The 26,831-nt window shown below is 41.8% G+C and overlaps 1 long non-coding RNA gene and 1 pseudogene across 1 annotated transcript in view; one reads left to right on the top strand and one right to left on the bottom strand.

The window, feature by feature from the left end:
* Positions 1 to 26,831, top strand: part of LOC107534113 (uncharacterized) — a 278,218-nt gene that overhangs the window by 55,696 nt on the left and 195,691 nt on the right. The window lies entirely within an intron of this gene.
* Positions 1 to 26,831, bottom strand: part of LOC107534110 (small ribosomal subunit protein mS35-like) — an 88,307-nt pseudogene that overhangs the window by 27,778 nt on the left and 33,698 nt on the right.

Below are 26,831 nucleotides of genomic sequence, written 5' to 3'. Positions count from 1 at the left end.
TGTTATTGAAAACTGAAAGGCAAAGAATTATTTTTCAAAAAGACTGTTTTTGAGGTTTCCGCAAAATAGGTAAAATAATTCTTTTTATTGTTTCAGATGATTAGCACAGAATACATCCAATGCAAGTCACCACAGACAGAGCCAATGTGGGCTGGTACCCACATGTCCAATTAAAGCTCTCTCTCTCAGACACACACACACACACACACACACACACACACACACGAGTCCAAAAGAATGCCACCCAATGGGAACCAAAATCCAGAACTGAATTTAAACCAAAATCATTTCATCTCCTATAGGGGAGAGTTAGGTTCCTATATGCTTTTCTATAGCTGACTATGTTCCTGTTTGTCATCATTATTTTACTAGTTTCTTTCATAAAAGCCACTGAAATGGTCAAAGAACTATACCAGATAGTTAATTTATGTTTTAGTGGCAGTTGGTTAAAATAGAGCATAGATCAAATGTGTCATAAACCCTTGTTTATCACCAGGTATTTCCTTTTCGTTCAGCTTAATGCATTTCATTGTATTCCCCATGATGCCAAAGAAACATGTATGTCTTTTAACACTTGCTACCTGATTTTGCAGCTGGATACATGAATAACCTGGACTATGACATAGATTTCAGACTTAAACAGAGAAAAAAAGCAGGAAAAAGTGCCCTTGTAGCCAGCAAGTTTGGCGATGCGGGTGCTGGGGTATTTGCGTGTCTCTCTACCTTTGTTCCCTTAGGTGTCGAGGGTCTCAGCTCTTGCTGACTAACTGATAGGTTCTTAGATTAGAAATGCATGCAGACCTGGGTCTCAGTTCAAACACTAAGGAACACGCACTCTCACTTACTTACCCAGGCGGACAGTCTTCGTACTAATAGGGATGTGGTGGAGATAGCAGGACATAAAGCAGCAGAGGAGGGAGGGAGGGGGCGAGGGAGGGAGGGAGGGGGAGATGGCTGCAGCGAGTACACCCCTGCAAATAGTTCTAACATGCGTTTGCAAATGCAGAAGCCTTCAGAACCATCCAACAATTCAGACACCTTTTTATTTCTGCTCTGCGGGACGCCTCCATCCAGACTATTCGCAAAAAAACGGAGAAGGTGAGAGCCCTGCCATTTTAGCTCAGAATTCATCTGATTTCCTTTTTTCCCCCCTGCCTTGTATTCCTCAGCCCATTGTTCGGCATCGATGGCAGTCGCCCTGGCTCTTGAATGCAAGTTGCACAGCAGGAGCAGACGGAGGGTGCTGAGGGGAGGCGCTGTCAAAGCAGGGTGGTCTTTGGTTTCTTTCTTTTCACTGCAATGCTTTTTTTTTTTTTTTTTTTCTTTCCCCGTGAGGCTTTTTCTTACTAGTGGCCTCTGTCCAGGAGGAGGGAGAAAATTGCAAGAGTGCATTGAGAAGTAGAGTGGAGCCTTTTAAATATATATATATTGCACACTGTTTTGATAAACAGCTCAGAAACACAGTCTATGAAATTAGGAAATACTGCAAGAGGGGAGCGTGCTGGTCGGGAAGCCGTGGAGGCGGGGGGAGGCTTTGGAGATGGATTGCTCCAGATTAGATGCCAAAGGCAGTTTCTTTGCAAGGACTTCTGTGGTGATATTTGTTTTCTGCCGCATTTTCAATTTTAAAAAATCATGACAAAAGTCTTGCTCATCTGTTAAGCTTCTGATTTGTTTATTTTTGTTCAGCTGCTCAACAACTAGATAGAAATTTTAAGCAGGGCCAGAGCTGCAGTTTGTGATTTGCTCCCATGTTGAAATCACTTGAGCCTGAGCCGTGATTGGCTTTTTCGGATCATTTGAGCTTGCGTGTAATGTGTGTGGTCACTTTACAATGGACATTGCAAAAAGTAGTTTTGACCACCGTTTGTGTGGCTATAAATCTTGGGGTTGTGTATGTTAAACCATCACCATAGCTGTTCTTTGGGGTGACATTAATGCAGGAGTGATGATGTTCTTTAACACTTTAACTCTCAAAGTTTTCAGAGGCTACAGAGTCACACTTTCAAAATAGATTTTTAAGAAAATATTTCAAATGGGCATTTGAGCCCAGCCGGGCGTGGCTCAGCGGTTGAGCGTCGACCTGGGATCCAGGCGATCAGGGTTCGATTCCCGGTCAGGGCACATGCCCGGGTTGTGGGCTCAATCAAAGACTCTCTCATCATTGATGTTTCTATCTCTCTCTCTCCCTCTCCTTTCCTCTCTCTGAAATCAATAAAGATATATTTAAAAAAATAAAAATAAAAAACAAATGGGCATTTGACCTAAAAATGAAAATACTGGGAATTTTTCCCCAGCAACTTAACTTTGCATAATCTATGTTTCTTCAAATAAATAAGTGATTGAAGCTGACTCCACACAGAAAGAATCAGAGGGCAGATTAAATTTAAACTCCATATTAAAATAATTTTTCAAAAAACAAACATATTTGCAAATTTTTTACACTTAGTTTTAGCTTAGAAAAATTACGTACCTATAATTGGTTCTCCTCAATTTTCTCCCTTCTATATATTGTACTGTCTATAATTATGTAGAAAAAAGTATTCCAAATTGATCATTTGTTTTTCTTAAGCCATCTAACTCCATGCAGGAGCCCAGGACTCTTTTGTATCAGAATTTGCCAAATACTCAGTGCTTCAATTCTAGAGTGTATTTTAAGTCAAAAAGTGATGTATCAGCATACGGAGGACGACTTTTTTTCCTTTCACGAAGCCATTCTATTTTATAATACATGCTGGCAAGTTGATGTTCAGTATGAGCTCATGATCTCTTTCTTTTCCAAATAATGATTGTAGTCTGTTTGTTAATGTAGGTGTAGAATAAATTTTGAATTTCATAATAAAATACCCTAAATTGGAAGTTTTGGATCTCCCTTGATATGAACAGCTACTTTGGTGCCCTGCAAATACATTCTCTGCCTCTTCATTCTCAATACCTAGATCTAGGGGACTTTAGCTCAGCCACCCTGCCTTCTCTTGAGAAGAAACATTTTGAAAAATCTATACAAAGCAAACTTGTTGAAAAAATGCAGAGTGGGCCATGGTTTGAATGAAAGTCTGAGTTTTATTCAGGCTACCCTGGTAGTACAATGTCTACTTTCCAACACACATCTGTAGGATCTTTATTGCATCCCTAGGCCAGGAATTGTGAGCGAGAAAAGTTGATCTGTGATAAAATTACATGTCTTTTGCCAAGGAACAGTCACTTGGGGTTGACTCAAGAGTCAAATTTAAACAAATGTTTCAACAACTTTTGTGTATGGGGAGGTTAGTGTTTTTGTCTGGTTTTGGAATCAGGATAACACTGGGCTTGTAAAATGAGCTTGGGAGCCTTCCCTCCTCTTGAATATTTTTGGAATAGTTTGAGAAGGATAAGTGTTATTTCTTTGAAAGTCTGCTAAAATCCACCTCTGAAGACATCTGGTCCAGGACTTTCATTTCTTGGAAGTATTTGACTTCTGCTTTGATTTCATTGGTTGTAATTGGTCTCTTTAGATTTTCTATTTCCTCTTGATTCAGTCTGGGAGCTTGTATGTTTCTATGAATTTATCCATTTCTTCCAGATTGTCCAATTTGTTAGCAAATAATTGTTCATAGTTTAATCTTTTCTGTTTTTGTGGTGTCAGTTCTTCTCTCTCATTTCTAATATATTTTATTTGGGTTCTTTCATTTTCTTGAAGAGTCTGGATAAAGGTTTATAATTCTTGTCTGTCTTATCAAAATGCCAGTTTTGGTTTCATTTTCTTATGTATTATTATTTTAGATTCTATTTTATTTATTTCCACCTGATCTTAATTATGTCTTTTTTTTTTTTTAAACTCATTTTGGGTTTTGTTTGTCAGTTTTTCTAGTTTCTTTAGGTGTAATGTTAGATTGTTTATTTGAGATTTTATTTATTTTTTGAGGTAGGTCTGTATTGCTATGAATTTTCCTCTTAGGACTTTTTCTGCTGTATCCCGTTGATTTGGGCTTGTTGTTGTCTTTTGTTTTTTGTTTTTATTTTACTTTTTATTTACTTTTATTGCTGAAAATATTACAGACGTCCCTTTTTTTCCTCCCACTGACCCCCTTCACTCAGCCCCTGCACCTCTCCAGGCCTTCAACACACTATTGTCCTTGTCTATAGGCTATGCTTATATGCATAGAAGTTCTTTGGTTAATATCTTTCTTCCCCTCCTGCTCCCCTCTGTGGGTTGTTGTGTTTTCATTTTTATTTTTCTCAAGGCATTTTTGATTTTTTCTTTGATCTCATTGTTAACCCATTCATTGTTGAATAATGTGTTATTTAGCCTCCATGTCTTTGTATGTTTTCAGTTTTTTTCTTATGGTCAGGAAGATGCTTAAAATGATTTCAATTTTCTTAAATTTATTGAGGCTTGTTTTATAGCCCAACACATGGTCTATCCTGAAAAATTATCCACGTGCACTTTAAAAATATATATTCTGCAATTTTGGGGTGTAATGCTCTGAAAATATTAATTAAATTCATCTGGTCTAACGTGGCACTGTTTTTTTGTTGATCTTCTGTTTGGAAGATCTAGTCATTGATGTCAATGGTGTATTTAAGTTTCCCACTATGATTGCATTGCTGTTGGTTTCTCCCTTCATGTCTATCACTATTTACTTTACATATAGGATGGGGCAAAAGTAGATTTACAGTTGTGAGTGCACAAAACACAGAGTTTATTCTTCTATTATTACTTATCACTTATTGTATTATTTTCCATACAAACAACTGTAAACCTACTTTTGCCCCAGCCTGCATTTCGATGCTTCTGCATTGGGTGCATAAATGTTTACAATGGTTATATCCTTTTGTTGGATGGATCATTTTATTATTATGTAGTGTCCTTCTCTGTCTCTTATTATAGCCTTTGTTTTAAAGTCTGTTTCCTCTGATATAAGCATTGCTACCCCAGCTTAACTTTTCTTGGTTTGGTGGTGATGAACCCCTTTAACTTTTTCTTGTCTGAGAATCTGTTTCTTCTTTGATATTAAATGATAGCTTTGCTGAGTAGACTATTTTTGGTTGTAGGTCCTTGCTTTTTATCATTTTGAGTATTTCATTCCAATCCCTTTTGGCCTGAAATGTTTCTGTCGAGAAATCAGCTGATAGGCTTATGAGAGTTTCCTGTAAGTAACTGACTTTCTCTTGATGCTTTTAGGAGTTTCTCTCTTTGTTTATAAACTTTGCTATTTTTCATTATGATGTGTCTTGGTGTGGGCCTCCTTGGGTTCATCTAGATTTGTACTCTGTGCTTCCTGGATTTGTGTGTCTTTTCTTCACCAGGTTAGGGAAATTTTCAGTCATTATTTCTTCAGATAGGTTCTCAATCCTTTGCTTTCTTCTGCTACTGGTACCCCTCTGATGCAGATGCTGTTTTGCTTGACGTAGTTTCAGAGGTCCCTCACACTATCTTCATTTATATAAAATTCTTTATTCCTTTTGCTGCTCTGCTTGGGTGTTTGCTCCTGCCTTGTCTCCAAATCACTGATTAGATCCTCTGCTCCATCCAACCTGCTGTTGGTTCTTTCTAGTGTGTTCTTCACTTTAGTTATTTTATTCTTTATTTTTTACTGTTTTTTAATGGTTTCTATGTCCCATTTTATGCTTACTCTCTGTTTAAGTTCTCACTGAGTTCACGCACCCGTCCCCTGAGTTCCTTGAGCATCCTTACGACCACTGCTCTGAACTCTGTACCTGTGGAGTGCTTGCCTCCGTCTCATTAGTTCTTTTTCTGGGGACTTATCCTGTTCTTTTTTAGTGGGGGCATGTTTTTTGGCTCCCCATTTTGGTTGTTTCTCTGTATTTGTTCCTGTGTATTAGGTAGACCTGCTGTGTCTCCCAGTCTTGTTATAGTGGCCTTACGTAGATGATGTCTTGTGGGGCTCGGTGGTACAGCCTCCCTTATCACCAGAGCTGGGCGCTCCAGGAGTGTCTCGTGTGTGTGTTATATGAGTCTTCCTGTTGTAGTTGTGCCTTGATTTCCATTTGCTCATCAGTGGGTGGGGTTGACTCTCAGGCTGGCTGACTGTGAGGAGTAATCTTGATCAGTGTATGAGCTGCTTTCCAGAGGCTGATCCCATGAAGTGAAATTTGTCTCAGCATGGTCTGGTGCCTACCAGGATCTCCCTTTGTGTGTACCACTTGTGGAGCTAACTGGGTCATGTTCTAGTGTGATCTGTAGGCCGCCGCCTGGCGTGTTGGCTACGGAGACTCTTGGGAGGGATTCGTGTGCATGTCAATGTCATACACTGCCTGTAACTTGCTTTGGGCTACCTGTCTGGAGCTACCAAGTCATTTGCAGGTTGTGGCTTCCTGTGCTGGGGCTGGGAGCATGTGGGAGGGCCGAACTTCATATCAAGGTCAGCTTCCACTACCTGTGAGCTAGGGGTTGCAGGTCAGCAAAGGGCACTCGGTACCCCAAGACCCACCTCCACTTGCCCATTGCCTATTAGGCTTAATCACTGGAAGCACCTCAGTAGGCACATGAGTTGTGTGAGGCAGCTTCTCTTTGAGTCACCAGGTAGGGGTGAGTGGTGTTCACCACATTGATACAGATTCAAACTCGGCCAGTGTTGGGGCTGAGGCCACTCAGTGAAGGTCTCAAGGTTCAAGAAGGCCAGCTGCCACCCACCTGAGATTGGAAAACCTTTGTGGTGTGGCTGGGTCTGAAAGAGTCATCAGTGTGAGGCCAGCGGTGTTCATCACACTCAAACAGACCAAGGTTTGGCCATGCAGAAAAAGGACTCACACAGAATGGAGGTGTTTCTTAGGGAATGAAAAAATATGGCTCTCCCCTTCAACCCCACAACTCAGTCCCTTCACATACGATTCTGGCATTGTCAAGACTGCCTGAATCTCCTCGAGGACTCCTCAGTAAGGCCTGCAGCACAGGTTCAGCTGGAGTCTGACAGAAACTTCTCAACCAGGAGTGATCCTTGCTGGGCAGGGCTTCCAAGGAGTCAGCACTGATTGTTCTGTACTGTGCTTATGCTACTCTGATACGGCCCTGGAAGGAGAGAAGTGGAATTTCCACCTACTTCGCTGCCATCTTGCTGATCCACATTAACCATTTTTAAGTGTGGAGTTCAGTGTTATTACGTACATAACCATCCTGTTACCATCACCATTCATCCTCAGAGCTCTTTTCATTGTGCAAAACTGAACCCCTGTTCCCATGAAACAACAGCTCCCCGTTCCTCTCTCTCCAGCCCCTGGCAACCACCACCTTTCTTTCTTCCTTTGTGAATTTTACTACTCTATGTGCCTCTTAGAAGTGGGACCACATAGTATTTGTTGTTTTGTTACCGGCTTATATTACTTAGCGTAATGATCTCAAGATTTATCCATGTACAGAATTCTGTAGCATGTACAGAATTTCTATTGTATTTTTTTATTCATCGGGTGGTAATGAACACTTGATCACTTCCTCCTTTTGGCTATTGTGGGTAATTCTGCTATGAATTTGGATGTACAAATGTCTCCTCAAGACCCTGCTTTCAAATTTTGGATATGTACCCAGAGATAAGATTATGGAATTATGGTAATTCTATTTTCAAGTGTGTGTGGCACCACCACACTGTTTTCCACATTGGCTCTGCCATTTTACATTCCACCAACAGTGCACAAGGGTTCCAACTTCTCCACATCTTCTCCAACACTTATTTTCTGAATTTTTATAGTAACAGTCCTAATGTGTGTGAGATGGTCTTTTATTTTTATTTGCATTTCCCTGATGATTAGTGATGCATCTTTGCACGTGATAATTGACTATTGGTATGCCTTGTTCGAAGGAATGTCTATTCAAGTTCTTTGCACAATTTTTAATCGAGTTATTTGTTTTGTTGTTGAGTTATAGGAGTTTTTTATATTTTCTGGGTCCCTTATCAGATATGATTTGCAAATACTTTATTCCATTTAGTAGGTTGTCTTTTCACTGTTAATCATGTCATTTAATGCACAAAAGTTTCTAAAGTTAGCTACATAGTCATGAAAATGATTATGCAAGGGGATAGTTTCTGCCATCCACACAAGTTTCCAGAACTTTGGGTCAACCAGTGGAAGAAGCACCGGATCAATAGCTATCCAAGTTAGTTTTGTGACCTTGGGCAAGTTATTCCATTTGTCCAAGCACCCTCAGAGTCTTCATTTATAAAATGAGAGCACTAGTTCTAAAATTATACAAGTTTAGGTAATGGCGATAAGGCGATTCTATAGAAGTAGAAATTGAACCACTTCTGGGAAGAAACAGAGACAAGATTCACTGCAATCTGGCCTCTCACAGAGAACCCTCCGACACCAGGACTGATCAGAGAGTCAGGTGGAGAGAAGGTTGTGCCAGTCTTTGACATTATGTTTCTGCTTGTGCCATGTGTGCTTGCAGGGAGGGGTGAATTTAAAACAAAATTCTTGTTGTTGCTGTTATTGAATCAAGGTCATCTTATCCACATTTCACCCATTCCATAGTCAGTCATTTTGTACTTGGGTATGTTTGACACAATCAGTTTAAAAGACAAAAAAGCTCTTGTTACACTATTAAAACTACGAGTACCTCTCCAGCCCCCAAATCCCATACACCCCACATGTTTTCTGGATGAGTTTTTCATGTTTGAGAGACAATTACAGCTCCTGTCTCCCTGATGGACACCTCTGTAAGAGGTGGGCTTTGCCATACTAGTATCTGATTCTGAGGTCTCCTTTTTACCTGGCCACTATTGGACCTTTCTGAGACCTGGTATTACGCCATTTTTATGGTGCCAATCAAACAAAGCCTGGGATGAAATCAGGAAAATCTGGGTTCTGACATCTCGTTGTTTTATTTTGTGCGGTTTGGGCAAATGAGTTAACCTCACTAGGAATGGGTTTCTACAAGTGTGAAATAGGATTTTATTTACTGTTTTATGGAGCGAAATGGGTTGTTGAAAGGGGAAAAGTGGAAGGAACTCACTTTTATTGAGCATGTTCTATGTGCTGGGTCCTTTGCTAGGTATTTATATAAATTACCTTGTTTTATGCTCAAAGAGCTCTGTGAAGGAGTCACAGTTAGACTCATCTTAAGATGGGAAAATTGATGCTCAGAGAGGTTAAGTCTGTTCAGAGTTATTTAGCTTGTGTAGAGCAAAATCAAGATTCCACCCATGTACACTGAATCTATAGCCCATGCTTTCCTCCCACATCACTGGACCTTTACGTGGCACAGAGCAGATGTTTTCTGCAGAGACAGGGACCCCTTCCGTTTTTCCTGCCACTCAGGCTGCTGATTTACTTTCCTTAAGGCTCCTGAGATGGGGAACTCTTAACCTTTGAATCTTCTGGCTTTTATCCTTGCTGATGAGCAGATACTACAAATTTTCCACAGAATCCATATTTTCTGGAGAAAGAAGAACTTTTTGGTCAAATTTGGGGGACAAGTTGTTCCAAAGATACAATCACAAGTGAGGCTATTCCCTGATGCTTCCTCGCAGGCAGTTCTTTTTCTCTCTTTTCCTTCTTCTAACACACAGGGGTGGGCAAAAGTACATTCACAGTTGTAATACAAATACTAATACAATAATTAATAAATAATAATACAAGAATAAACTCTGTGTTCCACATACTCACAACTATAAACCTACTTTTGCTCACTCCTGTAGTCTTCAAAAACGTGTTCTCACTGGGGGCCCTGGTGAGTAGATTCCCACTCTGGGGCCTGGATTCACTAAAGGCCAAGTAGATGCCCATTCTGCATCTGGTTTATTTAAGGCCAGAGGACACCTGAGGTCTCCTGAGAGCCAGGAGAGATTTGCCTCAGCTAATCTCCACAGCTTACGGTGCACCTGCTTGTCTGCTAGCCAACAGCCTCCTTGCTCATTTCCCTGTAGGATGGCTGGGGTCAGAGGACCTCCAGAAAGCCTTTTCTCCCCCACCGTCGCTCATCGCCCCCTCAGCCACACCTGGGTACACACTCAAGACTTGCTTTGAGGAGAGGTCCAGTCGTTGTCCTCCCTCTCCGTTGGAGGCGGCCTGCTTGTTTCTTCCTCTAAATCCGCATTTAATTCGAGCTGTGTCATGCATAGCTCCTGCTTTATCCCACTGCACTTCAACTGAGCTGAGTTAGTGTCTCAGTTGCTGAGCTGCAAATGCTGTGGGTGCTCGGTAAGTAAAGAAGCTTGTTTATGATCTGTTTGGGAATTCAAGAAAGATACACTATCAGCTTTCCATTTGTTTCATCACTGGAATGTTACAGTAACACTTATAATATTAAAGTGTAGGAGAACTCAAAAGTCATTTCTGTTTAGCTGTGGGAGTTAGAGATTCTCTCCTCCCTCTTCTCCCAAATCACATTTCCCCTCTTACTTATCTTTAGGACTAGTTAATCATGAAATTGATCTGTTTTCTCTGCTTAAGAGGGGTGGTCAGCATCTGCTGTTTGACATAGGAAGCTCCAGGGGGTCTTCCTTCCCTCTCCTTCCCTCCTGTCCCCCTTCCTTCCTTCCTTCCTTCCTTCCTTCCTTCCTTCCTTCCTTCCTTCCTTCCTTCCTTCCTTCCTTCCTTCCTTCCTTCCTTTTCCCCTCTCTTTCCTTTTTAGTTTTTGTGTATAAAATAGAGACATAAATCTTTTTTGAAGAAGGTACTATTAATGGTAATGTGTGGGGGCATGGCTGAAAAAAATCTGATTTAAAATACGCGATTCTCTCTTCCTTTTAACTCACGAAATGTCCTGCAGGTCTGTAATTTCACTCGTTCCAAATTCCACTAATATTTGTGAAGCCCTTGTTTTAAATCCCTGGGCTGAGTACAGTGGGATGAATCCAGCCCCATGGAAACTTCCGCTTAGCTAAGAATATAGGCCATTGGAATTATATGATAAAGCTTGTGTAAGCTGATGGATTGATGGCCAATTTTAATATTAAGTAAAGGTAGGAAAATAAATAAATATCAGTTACTTTGATTGTGTGCGTGATACCAAAAGTTTATACACATTTCAGTTATTTCCTCAAAACCATGCAGGATAAGGTTATTCCCACGTCATAAATGAGGAAACGGAAGCTCAAAGACATTATGTAATTTGGCCTGTATATTGGCTGCAAAGCTAAGATCTAGGTGACACAACTAATACTTGGAAATTCAGCTGCCGTTAGAAGCCAGCGCCGGATCTGACAACCCCCGGGCTCTGGGCTGCTCCGCCTGCACCGAAAGGCAGCCGGGTGGAGGCAGGGCCCGTGTGCAGACAGCCGGCTGCCGCGCCCGGGGGCTGCGGGGACCCTGAGCGACACAGCGCAGCGACGAGGCCTGTCACCGCGCGGACGGTGGGCGTCGTCCGGCCTACAATTGTCAGGCGTTCTTTGTTTGAAATGGCACCTTCCTGGCCATGAACACCAGAGCAGCCATGGTTGTCCGTGGCAAGGTTATAAATCTCCGTTTCTTCCCCCAATTAAACTTGACAAAAGAGAGAATAAAAAATGGCACCCACTTTTCTCCCTCGATGATCTCATCACCTTGACCAGCCGGAGGTGCCGTACTTGCTCTCCTGTCGTCTTATTTATAAACCACTGTATCAGTAAGCAGCTGCCTCGGAAGACGGGGACAGAAACAGCTTTCCCGAGCGAGTGTGTGCACGCGTGGGGCACGGCTTAGCTTTTGTGTGTATCATCTCGTTTGTGCCCCACAGCACCACTTTGAGATCAATAGCATTGTTCTTATTTTAAAGATGAAAAGGCTGAATCTCAGGGGAGGAAAATGGCTTGCTCAACCCAGCCAGTGGTGGGGCAGGATTCTCACTCAGAGCTGGGCTGTCACCGGGGCCGTTCCTTCCCAGAGGTGGGACAATCCACGCACCTCATCTGACATCTTCCTCCAAGCAGCCAGCACCCATGAGTGTTTCTTTCAATATGAAATACTTCCCTTTAAGTCTCTGGAAATCTGATATCAACTAACCCAAACCTTCAGATAATTAAAATGGCTCTTCTATATTCCAAGTTTAGATGAAAGAGTCAAAAGGGAGGATAAACTGCTTAGTTTAGAAATTCAGACAAAGCATTAACTTCTTGAATATACATTTATCTCAGTACAATTTTTAGCTCAATAATCTATACCTTCTGCCTTATTGAACTGCGACTGGAAAAGTATAGAATGGTGACCCCGAGCTGTGGCAAGGGACTAAATCATCAAAGACGGCCGAAGAAGGGCACAGAAAGAAGAGTGCCGCTTTTGGAAGTCCTGAGAACAGGCTTGAGTCCCCTTGCAACCGCACAGGGCCTGTGTCCACGCAAACTGGTTGCCCTCCCTTCCGCTCCATGAGCTGAAAGGCAGACGCAGGGCGACTGAAAGGCCGTGAGAAGCCGAGGGGACAGCAGGGTGTCACTCCCCGAGCACAGGGTGGCCACTGCCCCGTTTCCGTCCTAAGGCAGAAAAGTAAGTTCGACCACAAGTAAAACAAAGTGGATTTGGTCACTTAGAGTTTTTCCACTTTTGCCACAAGTGCAGCTTCAACGAAAAGTGCCCAGAGGGCGGAGGAGACTTTGCAGAGGCTCCGACAGTGAGCTCCGGGTGAGACTGGCGTCCGCCAGGCAGCGCCCGGCCTCCAGCACTCCTGCTCCTGCCCTACGTCCGCTCAGTGACGCCGGGTGTTGAACAGTAAAAATATAGGGGTTTGAGCATCACCAGGTTGCTGCTTTAATTCACCAGCCCAGTTTTTCCAAGCAGACTGAGCCAAGAGGAGCAACCCCGGTAGGGCTCGGCTTGTCCCCCAGGCCCCCGCCCGGGTTTACTCCTCTGCCCTCCACCCGGACGCCTTCAGGGATGTGCCCGAGCTCCGAGGAAACTGGAGCAGCGATTCTCAGCCCTTCTCATCTCATGGCACAGAAACTAATTGCAAAAATTCTGCGGCACATCAAAAAGTATATTTTTTCCAATCTGAGCAAAAAAAAAAAAAAAAAAAAAAGGTATAATTTTCATTGATTTACAACCAAAAAAATAATAATAGTAACTACCTACCCTTTTTGCTCCAAAGTGACTTTTTAAAAAACCAGGTGCCTGCACTTGTACCTAAGGATTTCCAGGACCAAGAATCAAGCAGCCAGGCCCAACCTTGTTATGTGACGCGGGCAATAGGAAGGGGCTCTGTTATATGACCTATATTTATGGTTCGAGACAGGGATTCACACTGCACAGCTGCTGGTGTGCTGGCTGTTGTCATTTTTTATCTGGCAACTCTCGGGAAAAGAAGTCAGTGCCCCGACTAAGCAGCCAGGTGCCGCATGTTTTAAAAACTCTCGAGGCACACGAGTGTGCTGACCGTGCACGCCGGCTGAAGGCCGGCCGTCCAGACGGATCAAGTGCACACCAGTGACCCCGACGTGATGAAGCAAAGGCTTCGAGGAAGGCCCCTAGTTGTATTTCCAAATGCGCTTTCTGCAGGGCTGGGAGGCGTTGGGCTGAGACCACTGTCCGGCTTTGCAGCGAGGCCGACCTTGTTCTGGGTCCTGGATTGGCTGCTTGCAGTCCTGTGGCACTGGGCAAATCACTTAATGTCCCCAAGCCTTAGTTCCCAGTAAACTGTATCTGGCTCATGAATAGGTTCTCAATAAATTTAAGTTGTTAAATAAACTGTGCTTTCTGTTTACCTGAGTGTTGATAGCTTTGCTTCGCCACCTGCAGCCTTCGGAGCCCGAGGTGTGCTTCATCCACGCCGCTCCAAAGGGCCTCGCGTTGTCAGCGTCTTCTCCGCGCACTGGGAGGTGGGCCCTGAACCGTTTGGGGGTTCTCAGCTACAGGCAGCCCCACACTGCAGTGCCACCCCGGCTCCTTCTGTTCCCCCCGACGATCGTGCTCATTGCTGCTCCCGTGGAGGGAGGGTCATAGTGACAATGTCAATGCAGCAAATGCGGGGCTTCCATCAGGAGCCCTGAGCGTGGAGGCCGTTTTATCTAAGTTTGCAGTGATGTTTCTCACTGCAGACTCTACTCTTTAGCATTATTGATCCCTTCTGTCTACGGAGCCACGTCAGGTGTCCTCGACCCTGGTTGGCACCAGGCGCAGTCAGAGCCGCCTGAGCCCGTCTGGCTTGGTGACTGAATTCCATTCCTCCATGTTTCATAGGCCTTTTGTCCCGCCTTCAACTGGACTGCGCCATTGCGGGCGCGGTGCAGAGCCTGAGTCCTTCGGGCCATTCTTCTCAAGGCGGGAGTGGCTTCTCGGGGCTGCGATCCCTGTCTCTGCTGGCCGCTGCTGGCCCAGGGAGGGAGGGCTCCCAGCTTGGGGCTCTGCTCCAGGAGGCTGGCCGGTAGTTTCTAAATGACATAAGGAGGGGGCCGGAGAAGAAATTATTTATTCAGCACATGCAAACAGAAACGACAGCGCGAGGCGAGGAGAAAGAGGGGCTCCTTCTCTGTTCTTCTTCTTAGAGTTTAAAATTATCCTGAATTACCTTCTAGGGCTTTAGTGAGAAAAGAAGTCATGAGAGGTTTTTATTTACCCTTTTATTTTACCCATTCAAAGTCCTCTGGAAATATTAATCAGTGAGATCGCTCTTGCCTGTCGGGAGGCCCCCCGCTGGCCACATCTCCTGACCGCGAGCCTGCGTTGCCTCGTGTTGTGGCTCTGCGCAACAGTCCAGGCTGCACCGCTGTGCTGCTCAGTTATCGCATCTGCACACTTTGAAGCTCTAAGGCAGAGAGTGAGTAATATCCCCGGGGAAGGTAGAGTAGCTCTGCTTGAAATAGTGAATTTTCATTAAAGAATAATAATAATTTGAATAAGTAGCAATTATACTGCAGATAATTCAGCTCCTGGACCACATAGAAACAATCAATAAGGCTCTGTCTGCATGCTGAAGTCAAAGAGTGGGGCAATTACTTAATAAATTTGCTTCAAAACCTCTGCTCAGGAGGAGCTTAATTTGATTGCTTACTTTAAATTTATTGTCCATTCAACTAATCAACTCTATCAAACTTTACTTATGTAGGCCTAATATCTATCTATATCTATCTATTATCTATCTATCATCTATCTATCTATCTATCTATCTATCTATCTATCTATCTATCTATCTATCTATCATCTATCTATCTATCTATCTATCTATCTATCTATCTATCTATCTACCTACCTACCTACCTACCTATCATCTATCTATCTATCTAATCATCTATCATCATCTATCTATCAATCATCATTTCAGTCAGTTTCTCTCTTTGTAGTGTGATGATCCTTTACCAATAAATCATACTTGTTCCAAAATTCATTTCAATCCACAATTTGCAATATTATAAAAATATTATGGTTCTTACAAGGTGAAAGACAAGTAGTTGACTATCGCACCATAACCCTTAGTACAGGTTTCTCTGCATGATACAATCATTTCGTGTCTTTGCTGGCATGGCTCGCACCTGCAATCCCAGTACATCACATACTCTGTGTTGCTTTAACTTGTTCCTATGACAACCTCCTCCAGTAACAAAATTTAAATATGTGTCTATGAAGTTGAAAAAATGACTCTAAGATTAAATGAGACCTTACTAGCACTAGTTGTTTCTTGTTGCATTCTGAGATGATTTTATAATAACAGTTATTTGACATAATTTCATGAGATGGAATTCATAGTTTATCTTCCCTGGAGAAGAAAAAATAATCAGGCTCTCCACAGCAAATGGGTAAGTGTCCTAGGCAGGTTTTCCATCATCGACTGAATGTCTACACGTGCCACTGTGTTAGTCTTATGTATCAGTTAGGGCACACTCCAGAACAAACAGGCCTGGAAATATATAAAGATTTTACAATGGAAATATGTGTAGTCCAACACATTGTTTCTAGTCAACAGCAGCTCTTTTCAATGCCCCACCAGCTCCTGAGCCCCCCTCAGCCTCTGTATGTACCTGGCAGCAGGCAAAAGAGAGTGTGCGACGTGTGTTATAAACTCAAAGTTAAATGCATCACTTCTGCTCATTTTCTGTTGGCTAAAACGAATCGTGTGGACACACTTAGCTAGACATGGGGCTGAGAAATGCAGTCTGGTTTGGTAGGAGTTTCCCAGCAGCAACTTTGTGTTAGAGAGGGAGATTTGTAAGTTTTAGTAACTAGCTAGCTCTGTGACTGTGCAGGTGGAAAGAAGAGAGGGGTGTGCTTAAAACGCCCGAAGGACTCGCAGTCTGGGGAGAGAAGGCAACGTAACGTGTCAGTGCTTTGGTAAAGGGGTGAGCTGAGTGCCGTGGGAGCAACTTCTTCTTGGCAGGACTGGTAGGTTGATGGTATTGCCTGTATAGCGGCTGTTCCTCACACTGATTAGAACTGTCTTAAAGTAATCTTGAAATAAGGAACTCGCTTCGGAGCATGTGCGTCGCAGGGGTAGGCTAGAAGAGACAGGAGTGAAAAGGAATGACTGGGTAACGTAGCTGTCCTTGCTGGTGCTGAAGCGATGGTGGGCCTGTATTTTTGCCTCACTCCCACTTGCCTTATCATGAGTAGGTGACCCTGATGAGACATTTTCAATACGGTATCTTAGTTTCCTTTTAATCTCCTGTCAGTTACTATAACTGTCAGCATGACTGACCTTCAGTGAAAAATTCAGGTTTCATTCCTACCCTACCAGGAAAGCTGAATTATGAAGAAACGTTAGGCTGGAGGATGCTGTAAACACTGTGGACACGGTGTGTGAGGGGTCGCTGGAGGACACGGAGATCTGCTCTATCAACATTACGGGGACTAAGAAGCCCTGGGTTTGACCTTCTGGATCTTCCTCCAGTTTGAGTTACTCGTCATCTGAGCACTGTTTCTCTTCAGTGCTGACTGTGCTGTGTTCCGGTCACATAAAAAAGGTCATAGGGCCCGGCCGGGCGTGGCTCAGCGGTTGAGCATCGACCTAGGATCCAGGCGATCGGGGTTTGATTCCCGGTCAGGGCACATGCCCAGGTTGCGGGCTCGATCAGTGACTCTCTCATCATTGATGTTTCTATCTCTCTCTCTCCCTCTCCTTTCTTCTCTCTGAAATCAATAAACATATATTAAAAAGAAAAAAAAAAAGGTAATAAGCATTTACCTGCTTGAAGTTGGAGCAACCAGTGACCAGTTAACCAAAGGCACCAACACTTCGGACATAGCTTTTGTTGATGGGTGAGATGATCTGTGGATTTGTGGTTGTAATGCTCTTTGAGGTTTGTTCGTGAAACAAATCATGACAATGCTTTGAAAAGTTATAATGACTTATATACAAATAAATGAAGGTACCACTATTTTAAATGGAGAATTTCCAGTGACATTTATATGAAGCCCTTCAACTATTCAATCCCTCTTACCTAAGAAGAGGAAGAAGTTGGATTTGAGTGAAACGTTGGTAGTGATTCTACGGGACGCCAGCCAACCACGATAGGCATGGCGAGAGACTGAGAGGATAAAAGAAAAAGAGATTCACTTCAGGTATTTGGAGGTTAGTTGGGAGGCAGAACTAACAAACATGAAATAAATGGCAAAACGTAAATGCAAAAGCATAACAGGCCGCGTGTCCAGGCAGCTATTCAGGTAACGCAGTGAAAGCCCTTACCTATGAAAAAACACTGTACACTTTCTAACATTTTGACATATAACAGGTTCATTTTCTCTCTTTGGGAGCTTTTTAATAAAAAAAAAAAAAAAGATGATTTTATGGTTTTGTTTGGTTTTCAAACCTTGGTTGTGGATGTGTTTTGGCTTCACTCTAAAAACAGCCGCCTGACAGCCTCGGCCTTTGTGTCTATGAATCTGTAAACGCATAGCCGAAATGATGCCTTATATTCCATGTGTCTCCACAGGTCTTGGATTCTACGAGTATGCGCCGAGTGGTTATACTTTTATTATGATTGCTTTCTTTTTAATCCCAACCTGAGGACATGCTTAGAGAGGAAGGGAAAGAGAGAGAGAGACATCGATGGGAGAGAGAAGCGTAGACTAGTTGCCTTTCGTAGGTACCCCAACTGGGGACCGAACTCGCAGCCCAGGTCTGTGCCCTGACTGGGAATGAACCCCCAACTTTTTGGTGCACAGACCGTGCTCAGCCAACTAAGCCATTCCAGCCGGGCTATTAGGATGGCTTTTGATATACCTCACAATTTTTTCTTCTTTAGACTTTAAAGTTTTCAGGTCTGTGCTTGTGCTTAAAAAAAAAAAAAAAAAAGTTTTGACACACTAAAGAGAAGCACTTGAGGTTGTAAATAAACCTCAAGAAAGACAAATGCCTCCACAGCTCTTCTAATTTATGTCTGTTACATTGATTACATATTTGTTGAATAATTTAATGTTTTACTGAGACCTTCTTTTTTCTGTTTTGATTATTGATGAAATAGGTGACCCAAAATTTCTAAGGTCTAATGGACTCTAAAATGACCAACTTCAACTTTGCCCAAAAAAGCACATAAGCTAAGATTTCACTAAAGACACACATTTCTCAGCGATGAACTTGCACGTAGAGTCAGGCCCTCAGGCCTGGGCAGCAAAAGGACCACGGCCAGGTGTTTGGGTCAGTGAGAGGAGAGTCTCAGTTTCCCCAAGTAATGAACAAGAGGCCACTGCAGCAAGGATGCGTGTTCCTATAATGTGCACAGCAGAGAATAATCTTGCAGTTTTCTTGTGAGGTCATTAAATTATACAACTTCCCAGTTATAAGTGAAATGAGAAGTTATTTATTCTAACTTTGCCATAATTGAAAGGCTTCTACATATGGTATCTTCAAATGAAAGTCCACTCAGGCTCTGTGTAGACCCTTACTTATATAAATAAGAACATGTTGTAGGATGTCAGCATCATGGCAGAGGGAGGAGACCCCCTTGTTTCTCCCTAAAAGTTACAAGTCACACAACAGTAATTCAACACACAAACACATGGGAGAGATCCACACATTGAGACATCGGACAGGAGGCATATTGGAGCCAGCAGGGGAGGCAGGAGAGCGGGAAGGACAGAGATGGCCCACAGATTGGTTCCGATGCCCTCTGGGACTCCGGTGGACACTGGCAGTGCAGGAGTCTGGCTGCAGCAGCCTGGAGGTTTTCAGGAGAAGCAATATTCCAGCCAGAGCGGCTGTCCCCATGCAGCTAACCCGGTGGTGGGGAGAACATGCAGCGCAGCGGTGTGGGAGCTGTGGACTAGTGGTCATCCTGCTGTCAAGAAAACAGAGCCACGGACTCCGTTTCTTTGCCCCGCCTTGCTCAGGCCACCAGCAGAGCCCTGTGGGGCAGGCCCGAGAAGCAGCAGGGATGCCCTGGGCAACGGCACAGTGGGCAGCCTCTGGGTGTGAGGAGGCACTGACAAGAACTCGGACTCAGAGCCCCACTGCCGGACACGTCCCAGCACAGGGTGATGCCCTGAGAATGAGGTGGCTAGAATTCAGAGGGATACCACCACCTCCGTGAATACAGGCCTTTGCCACAGCGGAGGCGACACTGGCCCCCGGAGATGCTGCAGGTCCCAGCCAGCAGGTGGGAAAACGAAAACTGGCGGTATAGCGCCACCTGCCGGAAGTCAAAGGAAAGACCCCCCGGATTGCTGAGCGGAAACGGCGCTTGGAAAAGAAGAGTCCACTACTCAAGTTCCCAAGGGAGAAACAATTCACTTAGTACCAAGGGTAACAAAGGTAATAAGGTAGTTCACAAAGAAAAGGAAAAGTCTGCAGGAACCAGATGTGAAGACATGTAAGACTGTGGTTTAAGTAGCAGAGAATTCAATATGGCAGTTCTGAAACCAACAACTCAAGAAAGGCAGCTCAGGGGCCGGGAACAAGTCATCGAACAGAAGGGGTGCTTTGCCGAGAGAGTGAAACTGTGAAAAAGAAAGGGATGGAAATGTTGGAGCTGAAGGTCTCAACACCTAAGATGAGGAATGCGCTGGAGAGCGCTGGAAACTGCGCAGCTGAGGTGGACGAGAGGTTGAGTGAGCTTGAGCGCAGAAATCTGGAAATGACTCAGGTGGAAGAACAGAGAGAACTGAGGGTAAAAACAGCAAGTATTCTCCGAGAGCTGTCTGACTCCATTAGAAAGAGCAACAGAACAATGGGTGTGCCAGAAAAAGACAAGATGGGAAAGGGAGCAGGGAGCCTGCTCAGAGAAATAATCAATGAGAACCTCCCAAACCATGGAACGAGCTGAATTCCAGAAGCTAACAGGACCCCTAATTATCTCAATGCAAAACAGCCTTCTCCCATTTACCACTGCAACAAAAATAGGATACTTAGGAATAAATTTAACCAAGTAGGTAAAAGACCTGTATTCAGATAACTACAGGACATAGAAATAAGAGATAGAGGAAAATAGCATGGCCAGCCTGGCCCAGTGGTGAACACTGACCCGTGAACCAGGAGGCCAGAGTTTGATTCCTGGTCAGCTCACATGCCTGGGCTGTGGGCTCCATTCCCAGCAGGGAGCGTGCAGGAGGCAGCCGATCAATGACTCATCACTGATGTTTCTATCTCTCTCTCTTTCTCCCTTCCTCTCTCTGAAAGCAATAAAAATATATTAAAAAAAAAAAAAGAAATAGAGGAAGATACAAACAACTGGAGCATATACGGTGTTTAATGGATTTGAAGAATTAACATCATTAAAATGTCCATATTGCCTAAAGCACTCTATAGGTTCAACGCAATCCCTATTAAAATACCAATAACATATTTCATAGATCTAGAACAAATACCCCCCAAATTTATATGGAACCAAAAATGAGCCCAAATAGCCACAGCAATCTTGAGAAAGAACAAAGTTGGAGGGATCACAATACCGAATATTAAGCTATATATACTACAAAGCCATTGTAATCAAAACAGTGGGTGCTGGCACAAGAAGTAACATACAGACCGACGAGACAGAACAGAGGCCTGAGAAACCCACCCAGGCCATTACGTGCAATTAATATTTGACAAAGGCGGCAAGCACATGTAACAGAGTGAAGACAGTCTCCTCAATAAATGTTGAGAAAGTTGGGAAAGTTGGACAGGTGCATGCAAAGAAATAACTTACTTACACCAACTTACTAGACTAACCAACTTACACCGTACTCAAAAATAAAATCAAAATAGATTAAAAACTTAAATATATATCATGAAACCATAAAAATTGTAGAAGAAAATATAGGCAGCAAAATCTCAGACTACCACATACCAGAATTTTCACTGATACATCACCTAGGACAAGAGAAACAAAGGAAAAAATAAACAAATGGGACTACATCAAGCTAAAAAGCTTCTGCACAGCAAAAGAAAGCAGCATAAAAATTAAAAGGAAACCCACAGTATGGGAGAATCTATTTACCAATGCTACATCAAATAAGGATTAATTTCCAAAATATATAAAGAATTCCTTCAACTTAACTAAAGGAAGACAAATAAATCCAATTAAAAACTGGGCAAAGGACATACGGATGGCCAAGAGACATATGAAAAAATGCTCAATGTCACTAATCATCAGAGATGGAAAGTAAAACCACAATGAGGTGTCACCTCACACCTGTCAGAATGGCTCCATCAACAAATCAATGAAGGACAAGTGCTGGGGAGGGTGTGGGGAAAGGGGAGCCTAGTGCACTGCTGGTGGGAATGCAGACTGGTGCAGCCACTGTGGAAAACAGTGTGGAGGTTCCTCAAAAAATTAAAAATGGAGCTGCCTTTTGACCCAGTGATTCCACTCCTAGGAATGTATCCTAAGAATCCTGAAACACCAGTCAGAAAGAATATATGCACCCCTATGTTCATAGCAGTGCAATTCACAATAGCTCAGATCTGGAAACAGCCCAAATGCCCGTCAGTAGATGAGTGGATAGGAAAGCTGTGGGACATTCACACCATGGAATACTATGCAGCTGTAAAAAAAAAAGAAAAGGATCTCTTACCCCTTGAGATGGCATGGAGGGACCTGGAGACTATTATGCTAAGTGAAATAAGCCAGTCAGAGAAAGAGAAGTATCACATGATGGCACTTATATGTGTAATATAATGAACAATATAAACTGACAAACAAAATAGATCCAGAGACATGGAAACATGGAACAGACTGAGGGATCTCAGAGGGAAGGCGGGGGTTGGGGTGGGTGGGAGGAGATTAACCAAAGAACTTATGTGCATATATGCTTAACCCATGGACACAGACAGTTGTGTGGTGAAGGCCTGGGCATGTGGGCGGGAGTGGGGTGGAGGCGTCAATGGGAAAAAAGAGGGAACATCTATAATACTTTCAACGATAAAGGTAATTTTTTAAAAAAATTTTTTTAATATATCTTTATTGATTTCAGAGAGAGGGCAGCAGAGGGAGAGAGAGAGATAGAAACACCAATGATGAGAGAGTCATTGGGGATGGAGCCCTCAACCCAGGCATGTGCCCTGACGGGGAATCGAACTCGATCTCCTGGATCCTAGGTCGATGCTCAACCGCTGAGCCACGCCCAGCTGGGCAAGGTAATTTTTAAATAAAAGTCTATAACATCTGCAATTTGGAAATGGACACAAAACATAAAAACATAATTGGTGACAAAAACATTAAAGGGGAGGAGCAAAAGGACTGAGCTTGCACAGTGAGTGAAGGAAATATGCAGTAAGAAGCAAAATTACTATTATATGTATGAAAATTTTTACATAAACATATTGGTAACCACAAAACAAAAATGTAGAACTGAGGCATGTAATTTAAGAAAAAGAAACAGCCCGGCCGGGCGTGGCTCAGCAGTTAAGCATCGACCTAGCATCCAGGCGATCAGGGTTCGATTCCCGGTCAGGGCACATGCCCGGGTTGCAGGCTGGATCCCCAGTCAGGGGAATGCAGGAGGCAGCCGATCAATGACTCTCTCATCATTAATGTTTTTATCTCTCTCTCCCTTTCCCTTCTTCTCTCTGAAATCAATAAATATATTTTAAAAAATTTTAAAAAGAAAAAATCATAGAAATCACCAAAGTAAAATAGCAGAGAGACCACAAGAGAATAAAACACTAGACATGCAGAGCAGTCAGAAAGCAAATGCTGAAAAGTCTGCAGTAAGTCCTCATATGTCAATAATCATCCTAAATGAAAATGGACTAAACTCACCAGAAAAAAAAAAAAAAGCAAATAGCAGACTGGATTAAAAACCAAGAATCAACTATGTGTTGCCTTTAGGAGACCCATCTCAGCTACAAAGATAACGGCATCCAGAGAGAAGTGGGTGTAGCCATACTGATATCACAAAATAGATTTCAAAATAGGAAAGGTAATGGACGACAAAGATGAATATTTTAAAATAATAAAGGGGACAATTCATCATAAAGATATAACACATCAAGATATATGCATCTAATCTGTGAGCATCAAAATACATAAAACAATTCCTCTCAGAACTAAAGTGAGAAAAATGTAATTGTTATACGGGTCCTGAATACCCCTTTACAGCCATGAGTGGATCATCGTAAAAGAAATACAATCAGGAAATACTGGACTTAAATGACACATTATACCAAATGGACATAATCAGCATTTACAGAACTGTCCATCTCAAAATGATAGAATATGTATTCTTCTCAAGTGCATGTGGAACATTATTTAGAATAAACCATATATTGGGGCACAAAACTACTCTTAGTAAATTTAAGAGTATTGAAGTTATATCAAGAATATTTTCCAACCACAGTGATATGAAACTGAAAATTAACTACAAGAAGAAAGCTGGAAAAACACAAATATGTGGAGATTAAACAAAATGTTACTAAACAAGTATTGGGTCAAAGAAAAAAAACCCTAAGAGATCAAAAGATACATAGAGACAAAATAAAAATGACAATACGACATAAAATTTTGGAATGCAACAAAAATGGTACTAAGAGGGAAGTTCACAGCATTCTTGGACTACCTCAAGAAACAAGAAAAATCTCAAATAACCTAATATTTCACCTTAAAGAACTAGAAAAGAACAAAAGAAAGCCCAAGTCAGTAGAAGGATGGAAATAATAAAAATTAGAACAGAAGTAAAAAGATAAGGATAATTGAAAAACCTCTGGCTAGACTTACTAAGGTAAAAATAGAGAAGTCTCAAATGAATAAAATTAGAAATAAAAAAGGAGAAATCACAATAGACACCGCAGAAATACAAAGGATTATACAAGAATACTATAAAAGGCTATGTGCCTCAAAATTTGATAACTTAGAAGAAATGGGAACATTCTTAGAAGTATATACAACCTTCCTAGACTGAATGATGAAGAATTGGGGAACCTAAATACATCACTGGTAAGAAAAAAGGAACAGTAATTCAATATCTTCCCCTCAAAAGGACCAGGAGCAAATGACTTCACTGGTGAATTCTGTCAAATATTTAAAGAAGATTTAATACTTATCTTTCTTATATGCTTCTAAAAAAAATGAAGAGGAAGTAATACTTTCTAAATCATCTTAAGAGGCCAACAGTATCCTGATACCAAAACCAGGCAAGGACAACACACAGAGAAAAAAAGAAAATTACAGGTCAGTATTTCCGAATGATGAACATAGATAAAAAAACCCTAAACAGAATAATAGCAAATAAAATGCAATACATTAAAAGTATAACATGGCATGATCGAGTGAAGATTATTCCTGGGATGCAAGAATGATTTAACATATGCAAGTCAATTAATGTAATACACCACATTAACAAAATAAAATATAAACATTATATGATTATATTAATAGATGTAGTAAAACCATTTGACAAGATACAACATCCACTTATGATTAAAACACTCAATAAGATGAGCACATAAGAAAAGTACCTGAACAAAATAGAGGCCATGCATACCAAACCCTCAGCTAATATCGTATTCAAAGTGAAAAACTGACAGCTTTTCTTCTAAGATCAGGAATAAGACAAGGGTGCTCAGTGTCACCATTGTTATTTACACATAGTTCTAGAAGTCTTATCAAGATCAATCAAGCAAGAAAAATAAAGACATTCAAAATGGGAATAAATAAGTGAAACTGTACTGTTTGCAGACGACATGATTCTATATATAGTAAACCCAAAAGACTATTAGAACAATAAGCAAATACAGTAAAAGTTGCAGGTTACAAAGTCAATATAAATTATTTGTTGCAGTCTTATATATTATCAATAAAACATCAGAAAGAGAAAGTAAGCCATCCCATTTGCAATTGCAACAGAAAGGATCAACTACCAGAGAATAAACTTGACAAAGGAAATGTACATTGAAAACTACACGACTTTGTTGAAAAAATTGAGGAAGCCACGAAGAAATATGAGTGTATTCTGTGTTTGTAGATTACAAGAATTAGCATATTTAAAATTCCATACTAACTAAAGCAATATACAAATTTAATGGAATCCTCATCAAAATCCCAATGGCAATTTTCAAAGAAATAGAACAAAAAAAGTCCTCAAATTTGCATGAAATCACAAAAGACTTCAAATAGCCAATGCAATCTGATTAAAAAAAAACCAAAACACCAGAGAGGAAATATCAGAATCTCTGTCTTCCAACTATACTACAAAGCTACAATAATCAAAACAGCATGGTATTGGCAGACAAACAGACACACAGACTAATGGAACAAAATTGAGGGCATGTAAATAAACCCACATACACATGGACAACTAATTTTCAACGAAGAATTAAAAAACATACAAATGGAAAAGGTAAAGTTTCTTTACTAAATGACACTGGGAAAACTGAGAAGCCACATGGAAAAGAATGAAACCACACTGCTATCTGAGACCGCACACAAAAATTAACTCAAAATAGATGAAAGACTTGAATGTAAGACCGGAAACAATGAAATACATAGAAGAAAACATAAGCATTAAACTTATGGACCTTGGTTTCAGAGGGGTTTTGTGAACTTGACCCCAAGGCAAAGGTAGTAAAACCAAATATATACAAGTGGGACTACATCAAACTAAGAAGCTTCTGTAGAACAAAAGTATCCATCATATAAGTAAAAAAGGCAACCAACCAAATAGAAGATGTTTGCAAACCATACCTACAATAAGAGCTAATATCCAACATATAAAAGGAACTCATACAATTCAAAAACAAAAAACCTATCAAGCTGATCAAAAAATGGACAGAAGACTTAAACAGACACATTTCCAAGTAAGACATGCAGATAGCCAACGGATATATTAAAAGATGACTAAGTTCACTAGCTATAAGGGAATTTAAAATCAAAGCCACACTGAAATACCATCTCACACCTGTTAGAATGGCTACTATCAATAAGACAAGAGATAGCAAGTGTGGCGAGAACGTGGACCACAGGGAAGCCTGGAGCTCTGCTTCTGGTTATGTGAACTGGTGGGGCCACGTGGAGAACAATACGGAGGTTCCTAAACAAAATTAAGAGTTAAGCTACAATATGAACCAGAAATTTATCATCTGGGTGTCAACCCCCAAACTTTGAAAACACTTATTTATAAAGGTATATGTACCCTTATGGTCACTGCTGTATTATTTATGCTGGCCAAGGCATGGGAAGGACCTGTGCTCCATTTGATGGATGACTGGATAAACAAGTGGTACATATATGCCAAGGAGTGCCACTCAGCTGCAAAGAAGATGAAATACTGTTATTGGTGACAACATGGATAGACCTTTAGAGCATTATGCTAAGTGAAATAATTCAGATGGAAAATAATAAGAATCCTATGATATCACACATATGTGGAATATAAAACTAAAAGCAACAAATGCATAAACAAAACAAACATAAAAACAAATAAAGACCCCCCATCAAACTTATAGATACACACAGCAGAATGGTGGTCACCAGAGGGGAGAGGGGCTGAGGGGGGGAAAGAGGGAAATGTGGGTGAAACGCATGGTGATGAAATGAGACTAGATTTTCGGTGGAGAGCACAAAAGAGTATACAGACGTCGTATC

Source organism: Miniopterus natalensis, chromosome 20 (assembly GCF_054644295.1).
Source record: "Miniopterus natalensis isolate mMinNat1 chromosome 20, mMinNat1.hap1, whole genome shotgun sequence".
Lineage (NCBI taxonomy): Eukaryota > Metazoa > Chordata > Mammalia > Chiroptera > Miniopteridae > Miniopterus > Miniopterus natalensis.
The sequence above is the reverse complement of the archived record's forward strand: the minus strand, read 5'-3'. Positions and strand labels throughout refer to the sequence as shown.